This window comes from Lampetra fluviatilis, chromosome 6 (genome assembly GCF_964198595.1).
Source record: "Lampetra fluviatilis chromosome 6, kcLamFluv1.1, whole genome shotgun sequence".
Lineage (NCBI taxonomy): Eukaryota > Metazoa > Chordata > Hyperoartia > Petromyzontiformes > Petromyzontidae > Lampetra > Lampetra fluviatilis.
Genome location: NC_136280.1, coordinates 3,525,888 through 3,542,534, shown reverse-complemented (window position 1 = coordinate 3,542,534; position 16,647 = coordinate 3,525,888). Strand labels below are relative to the sequence as shown.

The 16,647-nt window shown below is 54.2% G+C and overlaps 1 protein-coding gene across 4 annotated transcripts in view; it reads left to right on the top strand.

Annotated features, from left to right (window-relative positions):
• The first annotated feature begins 1,640 nt into the window (after positions 1 to 1,640).
• The window catches only part of LOC144933053 (SH2B adapter protein 1-like), a 78,121-nt gene continuing 63,114 nt past the window's right edge, over positions 1,641 to 16,647 (top strand). For 2 of the 4 annotated variants that reach the window (XM_078857533.1, XM_078857536.1), the window contains exons 1-2: positions 1,641 to 1,768; positions 2,768 to 2,983. The gene's annotated coding sequence lies outside the window, so the exon portion shown is untranslated. Of the gene's footprint in view, positions 1,769 to 1,817; positions 1,873 to 2,767; positions 2,992 to 16,647 lie in introns of those variants that run through there. The other 2 variants (XM_078857535.1, XM_078857534.1) reach the window with 2 other exon arrangements.

Here is a 16,647-nt window from a genome sequence, read left to right as displayed (position 1 = left end):
CGCACACAACAGGTACACACAAACACGCACACAACAGGTACACACAAACACGCACACAACAGGTACACACAAACACACACACAACAGGTACACACAAACACACACACAACAGGTACACACAAACACACACACAACAGGTACACACAAACACACACACAACAGGTACACACAAACACACACACAACAGGTACACACAAACACACACACAACAGGTACACACAAACACACACACAACAGGTACACACAAACACGCACACAACAGGTACACACAAACACGCACACAACAGGTACACACAAACACACACACAACAGGTACACACAAACACACACACAACAGGTACACACACGCACACACACAACAGGTACACACAAACACGCACACAACAGGTACACACAAACACATAACACACACCAAACCGCGAGAGTAAACAAATAAACAAACCCACCCACCCACCCACCCCCGCGAAGCAAACAGCCAAACAACAACAACAACAGCAAACAACAAACAACAACAACAGCAGCAAACAACAACAGCAGCAAACACCTTCAGCCTCGCAGCGGGTTCGCTTCGGGGAAAAGAGGGGGGGGTGGCGGTGGGTAGGGCGTGGGGGGGGTACGTGGGGGCTGTAAGGGGTGGAGGGGGGGTAAGGGTGGGGGGGTAAGGGGTATGGGGTGTAGGGCGTGGGGGGGGGGTGCGTAGGGGCTGTAAGGGGTGGAGGGGGGGTAAGGGTGGGGGGGTAAGGGGTATGGGGTGTAGGGCGTGGGGTGTAGGGCGTGGGGGGGGTGGGACGTGGGGGCTGTAAGGGATGGGGGGGGTGTAAGGGGTAGGGGGTAAGGGGTGGGGGGTAAGGGGTGGGGGGTAAGGGGTGGGGTGTAGGGCGTGGGGGGGGTGGGACGTGGGGGCTGTAAGGGATGGGGGGGTGTAAGGGGTGGGGGGTAAGGGGTGGGGGGTAAGGGGTGGGGGGTAAGGGGTGGGGGGGCATGGGGTGTAGGGCGTGGGGGGGGGGTGGTGCGTAGGGGCTGTAAGGGGTGGAGGGGGGGGTAAGGGTGGGGGGGTAAGGGGTATGGGGTGTAGGGCGTGGGGGGGGTGGGACGTGGGGGATGTAAGGGGTGGGGATGTAAGGGGTGGGGGGGGGTGTAAGGGTTGGGGGTAAGGGAGGGGGGTAAGGGGTGGGGGGGCATGGGGTGTAGGGCGTGGGGGGGGGGTGGTGCGTAGGGGCTGTAAGGGGTGGAGGGGGGGTAAGGGTGGGGGGGGTAAGGGGTATGGGGTGTAGGGCGTGGGGGGGGGTGGGACGTGGGGGCTGTAAGGGATGGGGGGGTGTAAGGGGTAGGGGGTAAGGGGTGGGGGGGTGTAAGGGGTGGGGGGTAAGGGGTGGGGGGTAAGGGGTGGGGGGGCATGGGGTGTAGGGCGTGGGGGGGGGTGGTGCGTAGGGGCTGTAAGGGGTGGAGGGGGGGGTAAGGGTGGGGGGGTAAGGGGTATGGGGTGTAGGGCGTGGGGGGGGTGGGACGTGGGGGATGTAAGGGGTGGGGATGTAAGGGGTGGGGGGGGGTGTAAGGGTTGGGGGTAAGGGAGGGGGGTAAGGGAGGGGGGGTGAAAAAAATGCTCCGAGTTAAATAACCAAATAATTGCTTCCAGTTAAATAACAAAATAAATAAAAGGCACCCGGCCATTCGCTCGCTCCCCTCCCTCCCTCTCCCTCTCGGGCTCCGTGGCTCACTCAGTCGCTCGCTCGCTCGCTACCGCGCGGAGGTGGTGGAGGAGGAGGAGGTGAGGGTGGTGATGGTGGTGATGGTGGTGATGGTGGTGGTGATGGTGGTGATGGTGATGATGGTCGGAATAATGAGATAGCTGCAAGCGCGGTTCAAACCGAGGTACAAGCTCATCATCGGTACCACCACCGCCGCTGCTGCCATCATCATCACCGCCACCACCACCACCAACATCATCATCAGCATCAACATCATCAACATCATCATCAGCAGCAGCATCACCAACATCATCAGCATCAACATCATCATCAGATGCAGCATCACCACCACCAACATCATCAACATCACCATCAGCATCACCACCAACATCATCAGCATCATCAAGATCAGCAGCATCATCAACATCAGCAGCAGCATCATCATCACCGCCACCAACATCATCAGCACCAACATCACCATCAGCATCATCAGCAGCATCATCACCACCACCACCAACATCATCATCAGCAGCAGCAGCAAGCGGCGTGAGTGTTCGCTGATTCTCTCCCTCTGGGCGCAGCGAAGGGATGGATTTTCCGCTCTTCCCCTAGGCATCGCCACTATGGTGGTGGTTGTGTGGTGTGTTGTTGTTGTGCCTGTTGTTGTGTTGTTGTTGTGTGTGTGTTGTTTTCTCGAGTGTTGTTAAATGTCGCACGTAGCCGCTTTGTTAATGACAGCTCGATTCGCAGAGAGAGAGACACACGCGTTACCGATGTCTGCGTTAAACTGCGAGTGCACATTTATATACACACACACACAACACACACAAGGAAGCTTATACATACATATACAAGCGGATAATATTTATCTAATTTTGTAATCCAATATTTTATACAGTACACACTCGGTATATAGAACGGCAGCAGTGTGGTTTAGTGTATATTGCCACGTATACAGTCTATAGTGTAAAGAGATTGTGTAATTATTATAGTGTATGCATTGTGTATATATATACACACACAGTCACCGTTTACCATTGTGAAACGTGGATAGTCATCGCAAATGGTCATTCTTAAAGGCACACCGGCGCAGCCGCTGCGGATGCTCGGTTGCGGCGGATGCTCGGTTGCGGCTGATCCGCGCGAACTCCGCTCGTGCTACGGAGGGTGGCGGTGGTGGTGGTGGTGATGGCAGTCGGGGAGATCGGAGGAGATCGGAAAGAGGCCTCGGATCGCAGAGGATTAATCCGCCCCAACACCGGCCACGAGAAGCCGGCTCGCGTCTCTTGGCAAGGGTGAGTGAGTGAGTGAGTGCTCGCACGGGCTGATTGATGTTCACTGATGGGGCTTTTTAAGTAAGGATCTCGTCCGTCATTAAATGCGCGTGGGTGAGATTAATTTGTCATCGATCGTCGTCGTCGACGTCGTCTTCATAATCACGGTTATACGTAGCATCACCATCACCGCCATCGTTAACACAATCATCATCACCAGCAGAAGCATCATCGCCATCGCTATTAGCATCAACAGCTATCGTAATCGTCACCTTCGTCATAACCATCATCATCATTGCCACCACCACCACCGTCATCATCGTAATCATCGCCACCATCACCCGCGTCATGTGTCAGCAACGTTGACAGTTCTCATTACCATCGTCGAGTGACGGGCGTCTGCATCATTATCATCTGTGATCATAATCATCATCATCATCCATCATCGTTCTTCATCATCATCACGTGCATTGCATCTCCTAACCAAAAAAATTATTATATAACACGGAGCCTCGTTGTCCCATGGAAAGACTGGGCCCCGTCATGAGAATGTCGATTTTCCACTCAAGGCTACCATCCTTTGCTCTTTGTGGCATGAGCGTCATGGGGGTCGGAGGGGGGGACAGGGGCTCGCTTTGTCTCTTACATTAGGAATCGCGGGTGCATAAAATACATTTATTTATTATCCTAATTGTAAACTACTGAAAATAATTTAATAACGGTGTCCAGTTTGGAGGGGGGAGGGGGCGTTGGACCCCCGTGCCCCCTCCCCTCCCAAACTCCTCCCATGAGGAGCGTGGCCTCATCAGTGACGCGGCGCGTTCGGGGCCGCTTTGTTGCAGAGGTTTCGCGGTTCGAATCTGGTAGGCAGCCCCGGTTATTGTCACGGGCGTCCGAGCCGTAGCAAAAAAAAAGAATACGCCGATCGCCATCAGCTTCAAAGTGGACGGTTCAAAGACCCCACGGCGTAATTCGGGAACGAGTGAGACCATCACGTACCAAGCAATTGGCCAAATTCGATAGAATTCCCACATATTACTCCCATTTTTGGATCGCGCGTACTAACAACATGGTTCCCCTACCACCACGAAACTACCGCAGACTGTGTTCGTATAACGGAACAGCGCCTTCCTTCGTCCTAGTCTCGCGCCGTAAGAATGACAGCGCGACTGGCAAAAAGTACTAAGTTCTGATTTATTTTGACTCGTATACGACAGCAGCGAGAACTGGTATATTGATACCTCGTACTTTAGTTTAACACGGCGGCTTACTTGAGACCAAAACGGGAAGACGTCCTCACAATTCTGGCAAAGCGACCGATGAAGCCGGTTGTTGTAATCGCCAGCGAAACGTGACGGTGCTCACATTGTGCACATCGTGGGTTTACTCTCCAACACACCGGCGTACTGAAGTAGTAACTAATTGCCACTTTTTGTTTACGTGACAAGCCTTACTAATTGGCCGTGTCGGGTGTCGGTGGTGGGTCAACGACACATTTATATTTACGTGATTTGACCCAACAAAAACCTTTATTATGGCTACCACGTACTGCTACTGTTTTAACAGCAAGGACTGTATTGATAAGCTTAAGCGCTGGAGGTAAATGATCACACCCTCGTGTTAATCCACGAGTGGGAGGGGGGGGGAGGTTGTTTGACCATACTTCATAATCACGTTGATGAGTGCGGGTTGGTGATGGTGAGAAGCCATGGATAGACATGGGGAGCATAGAAAAGTACAACACAACAATGGAGTTTGCTAAATTGTCCACCTCCGCTGCTACCCAACTAACCACCTCCGATTGGCACGGTTGGCTATGTACGGCGCGAAAGAAGTTCAACATACAACCACATAGCAACCACATAGCAACCTCTGGACTGTTCGTGATAGTCATGACCGGTATTTGTATTGATGTTCATAACATGATTGTTTTGATTGTTTTTCAATGACGCTGTACTTACGAAACAATGCATCGAAGACTTTGATGAATCGATTCACAAGGCTGAGGAATAGTGAAAGAATTGGCGTTTGATTTTCCCTGCGTAGCGCGCTGTGGTTAGTGCACTACCCCTACGAACTGGGCTATCCGAGTTCGATTCCCGTTCACGGCCAACATCGTTGACGAATATTTGAACCGGTCCTGTGCCTCCCCGAGCTCGACTCAGCCTTAAATGAGTACCGGGTGCGGTATGTAAATATCGGCACTTGGGACATTTTGTTGAGGCGACATGGGGGATCTTTGCCACACGTGGAGCCACTCGTGGCGCTATACAATTCACCGCAAACGTTTCAAACAAAGAACCGATCCCTGGAATGGAATTGCGGCAATGGATCTTGACTTAATAGAATAACGGGGGTGGGGGAGGGGGATCACCACTGATGAGCGTGTTGTGTGCATGTCATTACCAGTCTATGATCTAGCCACTGTTGAATCAAGGCCTCCCCAATCACGATGATCTCCCCACGGTCTAAAGATGGTCACCGCATCGCGCGGCGCTTTCAGATGCGCTTCCGCGGCTGTCTGGAATGCTCTTCCGATATCAGGAAGCTACTAGAACTCTGCACTTTTGAATAATCGACATTTAAAACTCATTTATTTTGTACCGATTTTGTGTTGTCCATCCGCCGCACCCCCCATTAGCACGGTTGGCTAGTATGGTGTCAATGGGCCTTCTTGCGGCCGTGCTATATATTTACACCGTTGGCCACCACCACTCCGTCTCTGGTCTCAGGATCCTTTTTTTTCATTCCAGCTTTCTGTAGAACTCAAATCTCAGTGCCAATGAAAAGGATGTGTCCTGCTGGACATCTGTGAAAAAGTGCTTCATAGCTTACCGGATTTCTCCAGTCTTAACAAATATTCTAACTCTAATGAGCCATTTTTTCATTCCTGTACAGTGGAACACTTTGTCCAACAGGCTGCTGCTGCTGCCGCTGTGCTGTAGGTCTATTTGTCTTGTCCTGAAAATAAACTACAGTAAGGTACTTTTAGCAATTAATCGACAGACAATACGACTCCTTCCCATATATGTCCCTCCACTTAAGACAAATACTAGCGTTTACAGGATGTATATTTTTGTACACATTACGTCAGCTGTATAGCTATCCGGGGAAGTGGATGTTTTGTTTCATCACAGTAGGTTTAATACCTATGTGGGCGCCACGGTGGCGAGATGTCAACTACCTCGCCTGGTCTACAGGAGGTCGCGGGTTCGATCTCGACCGTGACGCCTGCTGCTGTATATTTGGAGTTTGCGTGTCTCTCTCTCTGTAATCATCATCATGGTGGCTAGGAGATGTTAACTACCTCGCCTGGTAGGTCGCGGGTTCGATCTCGACCCTGACGCCTGCTGATGTATATTTGGAGTTTGCATGATCCCCACGTGGTCTCGTGGATTTTTCTTCGGGGTTTCCGGTTTGTCTCTCCACATTTATAAACATGCGTTTAGAGTATTTTCACATGATAACCCACTTTGTTGAGCTATCATTTGTGGCCAAGTCGCTTCTTTAAAAGAACTATATAGCTCAGTGGGCTTTACCTGGTAAAATAAAAAACAGTGTAATAGTTTTGAGTGTTAATGCCAGCAACGACGGCACGAATGGTAACTTAGCATTGTTCTGCTTTTGTATTGTGTTTGAAAAAAACAAGCAGCAGGGGGCTACAATTGTTACGTCTAATGTTGTTGTAGGCCATTCCACAGCAGCATCCGGGGGGGTGGTAGCCGGGTGGAGAAGTCCACTCGCTCCACCAGGGACCACGTGGTTGTGTCGGGGTAGTTGAGTGGAGCAGTCCACTCGCTCCACCAGGGACCACGTGGTTGTGTCGGGGTAGCTGAGTGGAGCAATCCACTCGCTCCACCAGGGACCACGTGGTTGTGTCGGGGTAGCTGAGTGGAGAAGTCCACTCGCTCCACCAGAGTGCACGTGGTTGTATTGAGGTAGCTGAGTGGAGCAATCCACTCGCTCCACCAGGGCCCACGTGGTTGTGTTGGGGTAGCTGAGTGGAGCAGTCCACTCGCTCCACCAGGGCCCACGTGGTTGTGTCGGGGTAGCTGAGTGGAGCAGTCCACTCGCTCCACCAGGGCCCACGTGGTTGTGTTGGGGTAGCTGAGTGGAGCAGTCCACTCGTTCCACCAGGGCCCACGTGGTTGTGTTGGGGTAGCTGAGTGGAGCAATCCACTCGCTCCACCAGGGACCACGTGGTTGTGTTGGGGTAGCTGAGTGGAGCAGTCCACTCGCTCCACCAGGGCCCACGTGGTTGTGTCGGGGTAGCTGAGTGGAGCAGTCCACTCGCTCCACCAGGGCCCACGTGGTTGTGTCGGGGTAGCTGAGTGGAGCAGTCCACTCGCTCCACCAGGGCCCACGTGGTTGTGTTGGGGTAGCTGAGTGGAGCAGTCCACTCGCTCCACCAGGGCCCACGTGGTTGTGTCGGGGTAGCTGAGTGGAGCAATCCACTCGCTCCACCAGGGCCCACGTGGTTGTGTTGGGGTAGCTGAGTGGAGCAGTCCACTCGCTCCACCAGGGCCCACGTGGTTGTGTCGGGGTAGCTGAGTGGAGCAGTCCACTCGCTCCACCAGGGACCACGTGGTTGTGTTGGGGTAGCTGAGTGGAGCAGTCCACTCGCTCCACCAGGGCCCACGTGGTTGTGTTGGGGTAGCTGAGTGGAGCAATCCACTCGCTCCACCAGGGACCACGTGGTTGTGTTGGGGTAGCTGAGTGGAGCAGTCCACTCGTTCCACCAGGGCCCACGTGGTTGTGTTGGGGTAGCTGAGTGGAGCAGTCCACTCGCTCCACCAGGGCCCACGTGGTTGTGTTGGGGTAGCTGAGTGGAGCAGTCCACTCGTTCCACCAGGGCCCACGTGGTTGTGTTGGGGTAGCTGAGTGGAGCAATCCACTCGCTCCACCAGGGACCACGTGGTTGTGTTGGGGTAGCTGAGTGGAGCAGTCCACTCGCTCCACCAGGGCCCACGTGGTTGTGTTGGGGTAGCTGAGTGGAGCAGTCCACTCGTTCCACCAGGGCCCACGTGGTTGTGTTGGGGTAGCTGAGTGGAGCAATCCACTCGCTCCACCAGGGACCACGTGGTTGTGTTGGGGTAGCTGAGTGGAGCAGTCCACTCGCTCCACCAGGGCCCACGTGGTTGTGTCGGGGTAGCTGAGTGGAGCAGTCCACTCGCTCCACCAGGGCCCACGTGGTTGTGTCGGGGTAGCTGAGTGGAGCAGTCCACTCGCTCCACCAGGGCCCACGTGGTTGTGTTGGGGTAGCTGAGTGGAGCAGTCCACTCGCTCCACCAGGGCCCACGTGGTTGTGTCGGGGTAGCTGAGTGGAGCAATCCACTCGCTCCACCAGGGCCCACGTGGTTGTGTTGGGGTAGCTGAGTGGAGCAGTCCACTCGCTCCACCAGGGCCCACGTGGTTGTGTCGGGGTAGCTGAGTGGAGCAGTCCACTCGCTCCACCAGGGCCCACGTGGTTGTGTTGGGGTAGCTGAGTGGAGCAGTCCACTCGTTCCACCAGGGCCCACGTGGTTGTGTTGGGGTAGCTGAGTGGAGCAATCCACTCGCTCCACCAGGGACCACGTGGTTGTGTTGGGGTAGCTGAGTGGAGCAGTCCACTCGCTCCACCAGGGCCCACGTGGTTGTGTCGCGGTAGCTGAGTGGAGCAGTCCACTCGCTCCACCAGGGCCCACGTGGTTGTGTCGGGGTAGCTGAGTGGAGCAGTCCACTCGCTCCACCAGGGCCCACGTGGTTGTGTTGGGGTAGCTGAGTGGAGCAGTCCACTCGCTCCACCAGGGCCCACGTGGTTGTGTCGGGGTAGCTGAGTGGAGCAATCCACTCGCTCCACCAGGGCCCACGTGGTTGTGTTGGGGTAGCTGAGTGGAGCAGTCCACTCGCTCCACCAGGGCCCACGTGGTTGTGTCGGGGTAGCTGAGTGGAGCAGTCCACTCGCTCCACCAGGGCCCACGTGGTTGTGTTGGGGTAGCTGAGTGGAGCAGTCCACTCGCTCCACCAGGGCCCACGTGGTTGTGTCGGGGTAGCTGAGTGGAGCAATCCACTCGCTCCACCAGGGCCCACGTGGTTGTGTTGGGGTAGCTGAGTGGAGCAGTCCACTCGCTCCACCAGGGCCCACGTGGTTGTGTCGGGGTAGCTGAGTGGAGCAGTCCACTCGCTCCACCAGGGACCACGTGGTTGTGTTGGGGTAGCTGAGTGGAGCAATCCACTCGCTCCACCAGGGACCACGTGGTTGTGTTGGGGTAGCTGAGTGGAGCAGTCCACTCGCTCCACCAGGGCCCACGTGGTTGTGTCGGGGTAGCTGAGTGGAGCAGTCCACTCGCTCCACCAGGGCCCACGTGGTTGTGTCGGGGTAGCTGAGTGGAGCAGTCCACTCGCTCCACCAGGGCCCACGTGGTTGTGTTGGGGTAGCTGAGTGGAGCAGTCCACTCGCTCCACCAGGGCCCACGTGGTTGTGTCGGGGTAGCTGAGTGGAGCAATCCACTCGCTCCACCAGGGCCCACGTGGTTGTGTTGGGGTAGCTGAGTGGAGCAGTCCACTCGCTCCACCAGGGCCCACGTGGTTGTGTCGGGGTAGCTGAGTGGAGCAGTCCACTCGCTCCACCAGGGCCCACGTGATTGTGTTGGGGTAGCTGAGTGGAGCAGTCCACTCGCTCCACCAGGGCCCACGTGGTTGTGTCGGGGTAGCTGAGTGGAGCAATCCACTCGCTCCACCAGGGCCCACGTGGTTGTGTTGGGGTAGCTGAGTGGAGCAGTCCACTCGCTCCACCAGGGCCCACGTGGTTGTGTCGGGGTAGCTGAGTGGAGCAGTCTACTCGCTCCACCAGGGCCCACGTGGTTGTGTCGGGGTAGCTGAGTGGAGCAGTCCACTCGCTCCACCAGGGCCCACGTGGTTGTGTTGGGGTAGCTGCGTGGAGCAGTCCACTCGCTCCACCAGGGACCACGTGGTTGTGTCGGGGTAGCTGAGTGGAGCAGTCCACTCGCTCCACCAGGGCCCACGTGGTTGTGTCGGGGTAGCTGAGTGGAGCAGTCCACTCGCTCCACCAGGGACCACGTGGTTGTGTCGGGGTAGCTGAGTGGAGCAGTCCACTCGCTCCACCAGGGCCCACGTGGTTGTGTCGGGGTAGCTGAGTGGAGCAGTCCACTCGCTCCACCAGGGACCACGTGGTTGTGTCGGGGTAGCTGAGTGGAGCAGTCCACTCGCTCCACCAGGGCCCACGTGGTTGTGTCGGGGTAGCTGAGTGGAGCAGTCCACTCGCTCCACCAGGGCCCACGTGGTTGTGTTGGGGTAGCTGAGTGGAGCAGTCCACTCGCTCCACCAGGGCCCACGTGGTTGTGTCGGGGTAGCTGAGTGGAGCAGTCCACTCGCTCCACCAGGGCCCACGTGGTTGTGTCGGGGTAGCTGAGTGGAGCAGTCCACTCGCTCCACCAGGGACCACGTGGTTGTGTCGGGGTAGCTGAGTGGAGCAGTCCACTCGCTCCACCAGGGACCACGTGGTTGTGTCGGGGTAGCTGAGTGGAGCAGTCCACTCGCTCCACCAGGGTACGCGCGGTTGTATCGGTGCAGTTATCAGTGACGCACTCTTCACAGTTTGCGCCTCACGGTCCTTGATTGTTCCATTCATGGGGGGACCATTCACACCTTCTTCCACGCGTTCATTCGGACACGGTGCAGAGCGGCCCTAATGGCATTTCATAACGATTAAAGCTCCATGTAATTGCATTGAGTGGGTCAGCGTAATGTTCATAGTGACTTGCCCCCCTCCCCCCGCCTTCTGCCCCCCCAACCCAACCCTGCCATTCAAGGAGGGGTGCGGTGTAGGGGTGGGTGTGATTAATATCCCTAATTGGCTATACCGGCCCACTTGCAGATGTGATTCATAACCCGGCCGTCTCATTTTAAAAGGGATCAAAGTCGTTTTCTCATCCATCGTGGCGACTCGCGCGGTTGGCTACATACGGTGCGAAAGAAGTTCAACGCACACGCACACGCACGTACGTCGTGCGCATGTCGCGACGAGGTGAGCTCGTGCGTGCTCGTGTGTGGAAAGAAGAGGTGGATTTTTAAGTCGTAGGATCGCGAGAGATGTCGGGAGCTTGGGGAGGCCTGCATTCAGCGGTGCGTTGGTCATGGCTGACGGTGACGTTTAGTGAAATATATTGGCGTGTAATGATGACATTTGACGCGTAAGTTCTCGATGCATGATGGCACGAGCCGTGGGTGGCGGTGGCGGCTACGATTCTGCACGTACGTAGCTGCCTGTAACCCAGCACTGTGGAGGCAGCAGCGAGAGTTGGTGGAGCCATAACCGTGTCTCGCCTGGAGAAGGCGGTGGAGCAAATGCGGACTCCACCCGTTCCATCTGTATGGGATAGAGCGTTGCCCCCTCGCCAATCAAACACTCTATGATTGGCCAATAACACCTTCATGTATTTGTGGATTTTTCTGTTTGCACATAGTCACTTTAAGATGTTTTCTTGTTCATGTTTTTGTTTTTTGTTTGTTGCGGTTGCACCCGATTCAAGAGCCGAATGGCTCACATGGCTATACCTAATAAATGAACTTTGAACTTTGATGTACAGAGGACCGTGGAGTTTGGGTAGCGCCAGCTCGCCGCCTGGCTGCTGCTGTCTTTCCACTCGCCTGTGGTTCCCCCTCGGCTCGGCGTTACGAGTTGAAATACATTTTATTGCGACTTGTATGTTTCACGCAAACGGCGGCCATTTAATCGTCACACTTTTAGACCGACGGCAGCGGCAAACGAGACCAGGCGAAACGAAGGCCAGACGGCTCGCAAAGAGACGGGGCAATGCGAGCTCGATGGAAGGAATCGGTTGTTGAGAATCGCAGCCCCAGGTCGTGACTGTTGAACTTTGCGCGCAGCACTCAGACGGATTGGATCGCCGTTCTTCATAACGGTGGGAAGCCCGTTGAGTATGAACTGCAAAGGGAGTTATTTTTTCCTTACCGGCAAAATTTTGCATTTTCGCTTGAACAAAAAATAATTTCACTCGCCTGGTTGGGCTCATAGGTATCTCCTCTACCCCCTCCTCGCCCCCCCCCCCCCCCATTCATTAGCTGCCCCAAACCTCTCGTCCACTCATCCCTCCGCTGCGGTGCACGCCTATCCTTTGTGTGATTTTTAATGGGGGCCTCTCGTCACATGCCGGGGCTTTCATAAGCGGCAGATTGGATAAGTTTGCGCCGGAAGGATACGCCAAATTAGCCAAAATTGTAAGGTCGTGCATTTGTAACGGCGACCTTGTCCGTCACGCAAGCCGCATGTCACGAGCTTTTAAAGTGGCACCGTGCGTGGTTGAAATTGGTGGAGTATTCTTACAGAGAAAGAAGAGGGGATTTTTGGCAGACAAACATACGCGTGCACAGATTCACCTCTTTTGTAGTTAACGAAATACGTGAATTATTACTACGCTTGTTCAGCAGGGAAAGGCCTCGCCACGTCTGACGACTCTTACTTAGTTCAGGAGGGTCCTGCCAAATTATCAGCGATGTCGCTGCTGCTGCTGGTGTAAGACCCTCCACCACCTGACACAGCCAAACAAATTAACTTATCAACGTGCACAAGCATTTGTATGTATGTACGTTGAACTTCTTTCGCACCCTACGTACGTAGCCGACCGTGGTAATCGGAGGTGCAGGGGGAGGACAACAGACGTACAGTATTACCGGATGTGTTGTTGGTAATGGTGTTGCAGGTGTGGTGGAGGCTACCCACGTGGTGGTGCTGGTGGTGGCAGCAGTGTGTGGCTGATGGAGGCTTTGGCTGACTGGTGGTGGTGGTGGTTGTTGAGTGGCCGTGGTAAATGTTGCGATTGTTGGATGGAGGCTAAGCCGCCGTTGAAAGCACTAGTTGTTGGGCAGAGGGTATCTGGTTGAAGTTGGAGGTGAGATTACCTTAGCGGTCGTGGTTTGGTGGTGGTGGTGGTGGTGGTTGTGGTTGAGAGTGATTACTCCGTTGGTGGTTGTGCTGGTAGTTTGGTGGGGATGGTGTTGATGGTGGGGAGTGGGAGTGCAGTGGAAAGGCGACGAACCCAGCGATTTGAGCTGAGTTCTCGCTGAACGGCCAACATCAGTGACACATTTTATACCAGCCCTGGGGTCTCCCCTCGACCGTCTTTAATGAGTACCTGGTGTGGTGGGCATCAGCACTGGGGAGAACAACACCACCAGCACCGCTCTCGTGCGCTGTTCCGGATGCAAGGCTGTGCGGGTGGAACCCCCAACATTGTCTTCGGTGGTGACTTTGCGGGAATGACGGCAACGTGACGGCGGGTCGCCGGTGGCGATCACGATTCTCCCCGTGGCCTACTCCGAGTGCCAGGGCGCGAGGTTTTCCCCGCAGGTTGGTTGACTCACGACACGTCGAGTGATTCCAGGGCCACATTATGGGACTTTTTTTTCTTCGAATGGGAGAGGTCGTTTCCACATCTCGTGACGCACACGGCGCAGTTTGTTTTTAATTGTATCATATCCGATTGTGCATCAACGTTGGCGGCGGGCGGCGGGGGGGGGGTTCACCTGATTCTAACGCGCGAAACTTTCTGTTCGGTGACCGCTCCCTCGCGTGGTCTTCCACGAACAATGAAATGACAAAAGGCCAAGAGTAAAGTCGACGTTATGGCAATGACGATGACTACGGCGAAATGTTGAATGTGTGTTTGCAGAAAAAGGCCTGGAATAAACCCTGCCCTATGGAACCGGCATGCGTCACTCGCGCTCACCCACCCACCCATTCATTCGTTCATTCATCTTTTTTGTAATTTTTAGCCTTGAGCTAAAAAAAAACCACCCAATGGCTCTTCCGGCAGCGTGGCGATAACTCGTAATTGTGCTCCAAACTTAGCCTCCTATTCCCCCGGATCCGTCTGCTCGCACATTTTTGTCGTCGTCGTCATCATTATTATCATTACGGTTGTCATTGTTGTGTTAATTACGACCTCCCCCTTTGTCGTGCTAGATAGACGAAGCGATAGACCCACGAGAGAGTCGTGATGATGAGATTCTTGACGTGCGAAGCTGGCTCGGATTCCTGTTTAGTTTTTTTGTTTGCGACGCCTAATGGTGTGCATAACACTCGGGGCACTATCAACACGACCAACTGCGAGATTTCTGCTGAGACTCGAGAGATGTAGAGCGCGAGAGAATGTTGTTTCTTGACGGATAGACCTGGGTTACGAAAATTACAACAAATCAGGTGCCGACAGGTACAATTGTAAAACACCGAAATGTCACACGCCACGTACACAAACCCCTACAGTGAGACATAGTTTGGTCACGCAACAATAGTAACCGGATGAGGAGTAAATGACAATAAGATTAATGCAGATTATTATTTTACGCACGAATACAGGGGGGGCGGGGGAGGGTTATGCTATATTGAGGTGCGTGACCGGTTCCATTGATGGCACGTGTGGCGGGTGGCTTCTTGCGTGGGACCAAAACCGGAGAACCACGGAGAGAACCTCACACGCCCGACGACAACTCTCAGCCACCGGTCCCCACCTTCCCAGCCACCACACCTCGCCGCCCGATGCCAAAATAAACCCCTCTCCCCCACTCCCTCCCCGGCAAGCCTTTGTGGCAAGCCTTTGTGGTGGTCGCCCATTCAAGGGGGAGGAGATTTTCTCGTTGGGTGTAGAGTTCGGAGAGTGGCCTTGCAATCGGGGGGTGTGTAGGCGGTGTGACTGCACAGGGCTACAAGAGTGAGTGGGAAGGGGGGTATCAGACGGTGTGGGTCTCCTTCGGGGGGGAGGGAGCAGGGGGGATGGGTCGCCCATTTCATGTCTTGCACCAGGGCCCATGCCAGTCAGCCGCGCTATGCCACTGATTTAGGGGCGCCACGGTGGCGAGATGTTAACTACCTCGCCTGGTATACAGGAGATCGTGGGTTCCATCTCGACCCCGACTCCCGTGGTCGTGTGGATTTTTCTCCGGGTCCTCCGGTTTTCCCCCCTCCACATTTAGAATCAACAACATCACGCGTTTAGATTATTCGGCTGCTATCAATTTCCACATAAGCCACTTTTTTTGAGCTGTCATTTGTGACAGCCGGTCGCTTCTGAAAAATGAGCTATATAGCTCAGTGGGGCCTTACCTGGTAAAATAAAAACAAATTGAAAAATAATTAAAAGTAAAAAATTGTTTAGTTTTTTTATATTGAGGGGGCACCGACTACACGATGGCCTTCGTTAGGTGCACGTGGAACCATCGGGGGCTGGAGGACCCCCCCTCCCCCGCCGTCGCTCACGAGGTACGGGCGGCTGCCCGCTGGCCTTTGGTCAACAAAGGGAGCGAGCGAGGAGAACTGCAGCGACGGAAATAGCCGCTCGGTTAAAGTGTGGGCTATATAAGGGAGGCGTCGTGTCTCTCTCTCGCTCTCTGTCTCTCGTTCTGTCAGTCGGCCGATCAATGTTTCGTTTCGTTCCCTTTCTCTTTTGTTCGTGTGTAGGGGAAAAAAGAAACCCCGCCAAAAGATGATTCCTAAACAGAATATTTAGATATTTTTTTGTAAATATCGGAATCGTGTGTACTGGAGGAGTCTGATGAGCTATAATGCATTGAGAGTTTATTTGGAGTTTGCGTGTCCCTCTCTCCCCGTGGTCGCGTGGATTTTTCGCCAGGTCCTCCGGTTTTTCCCTCCACACTTAGAAACGCGCGTTGATGGAGGATTTGGATGCTCTGAATTTCCACACGATAAGCCACCTTTGTTGAGCTCTCATTTGTGGCCAGGTCGCTTCTGAAAAAACAAGCAAATTCCTCGGCGGGCTTTGCTTGGTAAGATAAAAAGAAATTGTTTAGTTTCATTATATATATTTAAACTGATTTGTTTACCTTTCCGAAACTATGCGCTGCTGTCGTTTTTTTTGCGTTGCTTGTTGTTGTAGCGTTCTGACCCCGTGCCGCTATTCGACATCCTGCGAAAAAGAGCTTTATGCCTCATCGGATTTCCCTCGGTCTAAATTAAATGTTCCGACTCTGAAACCGGATCCAGCGTGACCCCGTTTATGCTACAGAGCTGCCGCCGGATCGCCAAAATAATAATAATGAGGATAAAAAATAAAATCTAAACATAATCATTCGTTTGTGCACGGCTCGCCTTAAGCTGGCTACCAAGGGGTGGTCAGAAAGTTTGAGGCCAGGGCTAATAAACGTAGGAATGCACTAGAGCTTGATTATCTTAAAACAGTAACCCCCCCCCTCCTCCCCCACCACACGCAACATCTGAATGCGTTTACCACATCGCATGAGTAGCAGCAGCCGTACAGGCTTGGGTGAACACAAAGACAAAGCATCCCCGTGTAGCCTTAACATACTGTTGGGGAAAGTGCTGTTAGGACCGGTTCAGATCTTCGCCACCGGTGTTGGCCGTGAGCGGGAATCAAACTTGGGGTGCCGGGTTCGTAGCGCAGCGCGCTGACCGCTGCATTACCGCTCCCCATAATGCGCTCACACACACAGACACACACAGACACACACAGACACACACACACAGACACACACACACACACAGACACACACACACAGACACACACACACAGACACACACACACACAGACACACACACACAGACACACACACACAGACACACACACACACAGACACACACACACAGACACACACACACAGACACACACACAGGCGTCACACGCACACAAAAA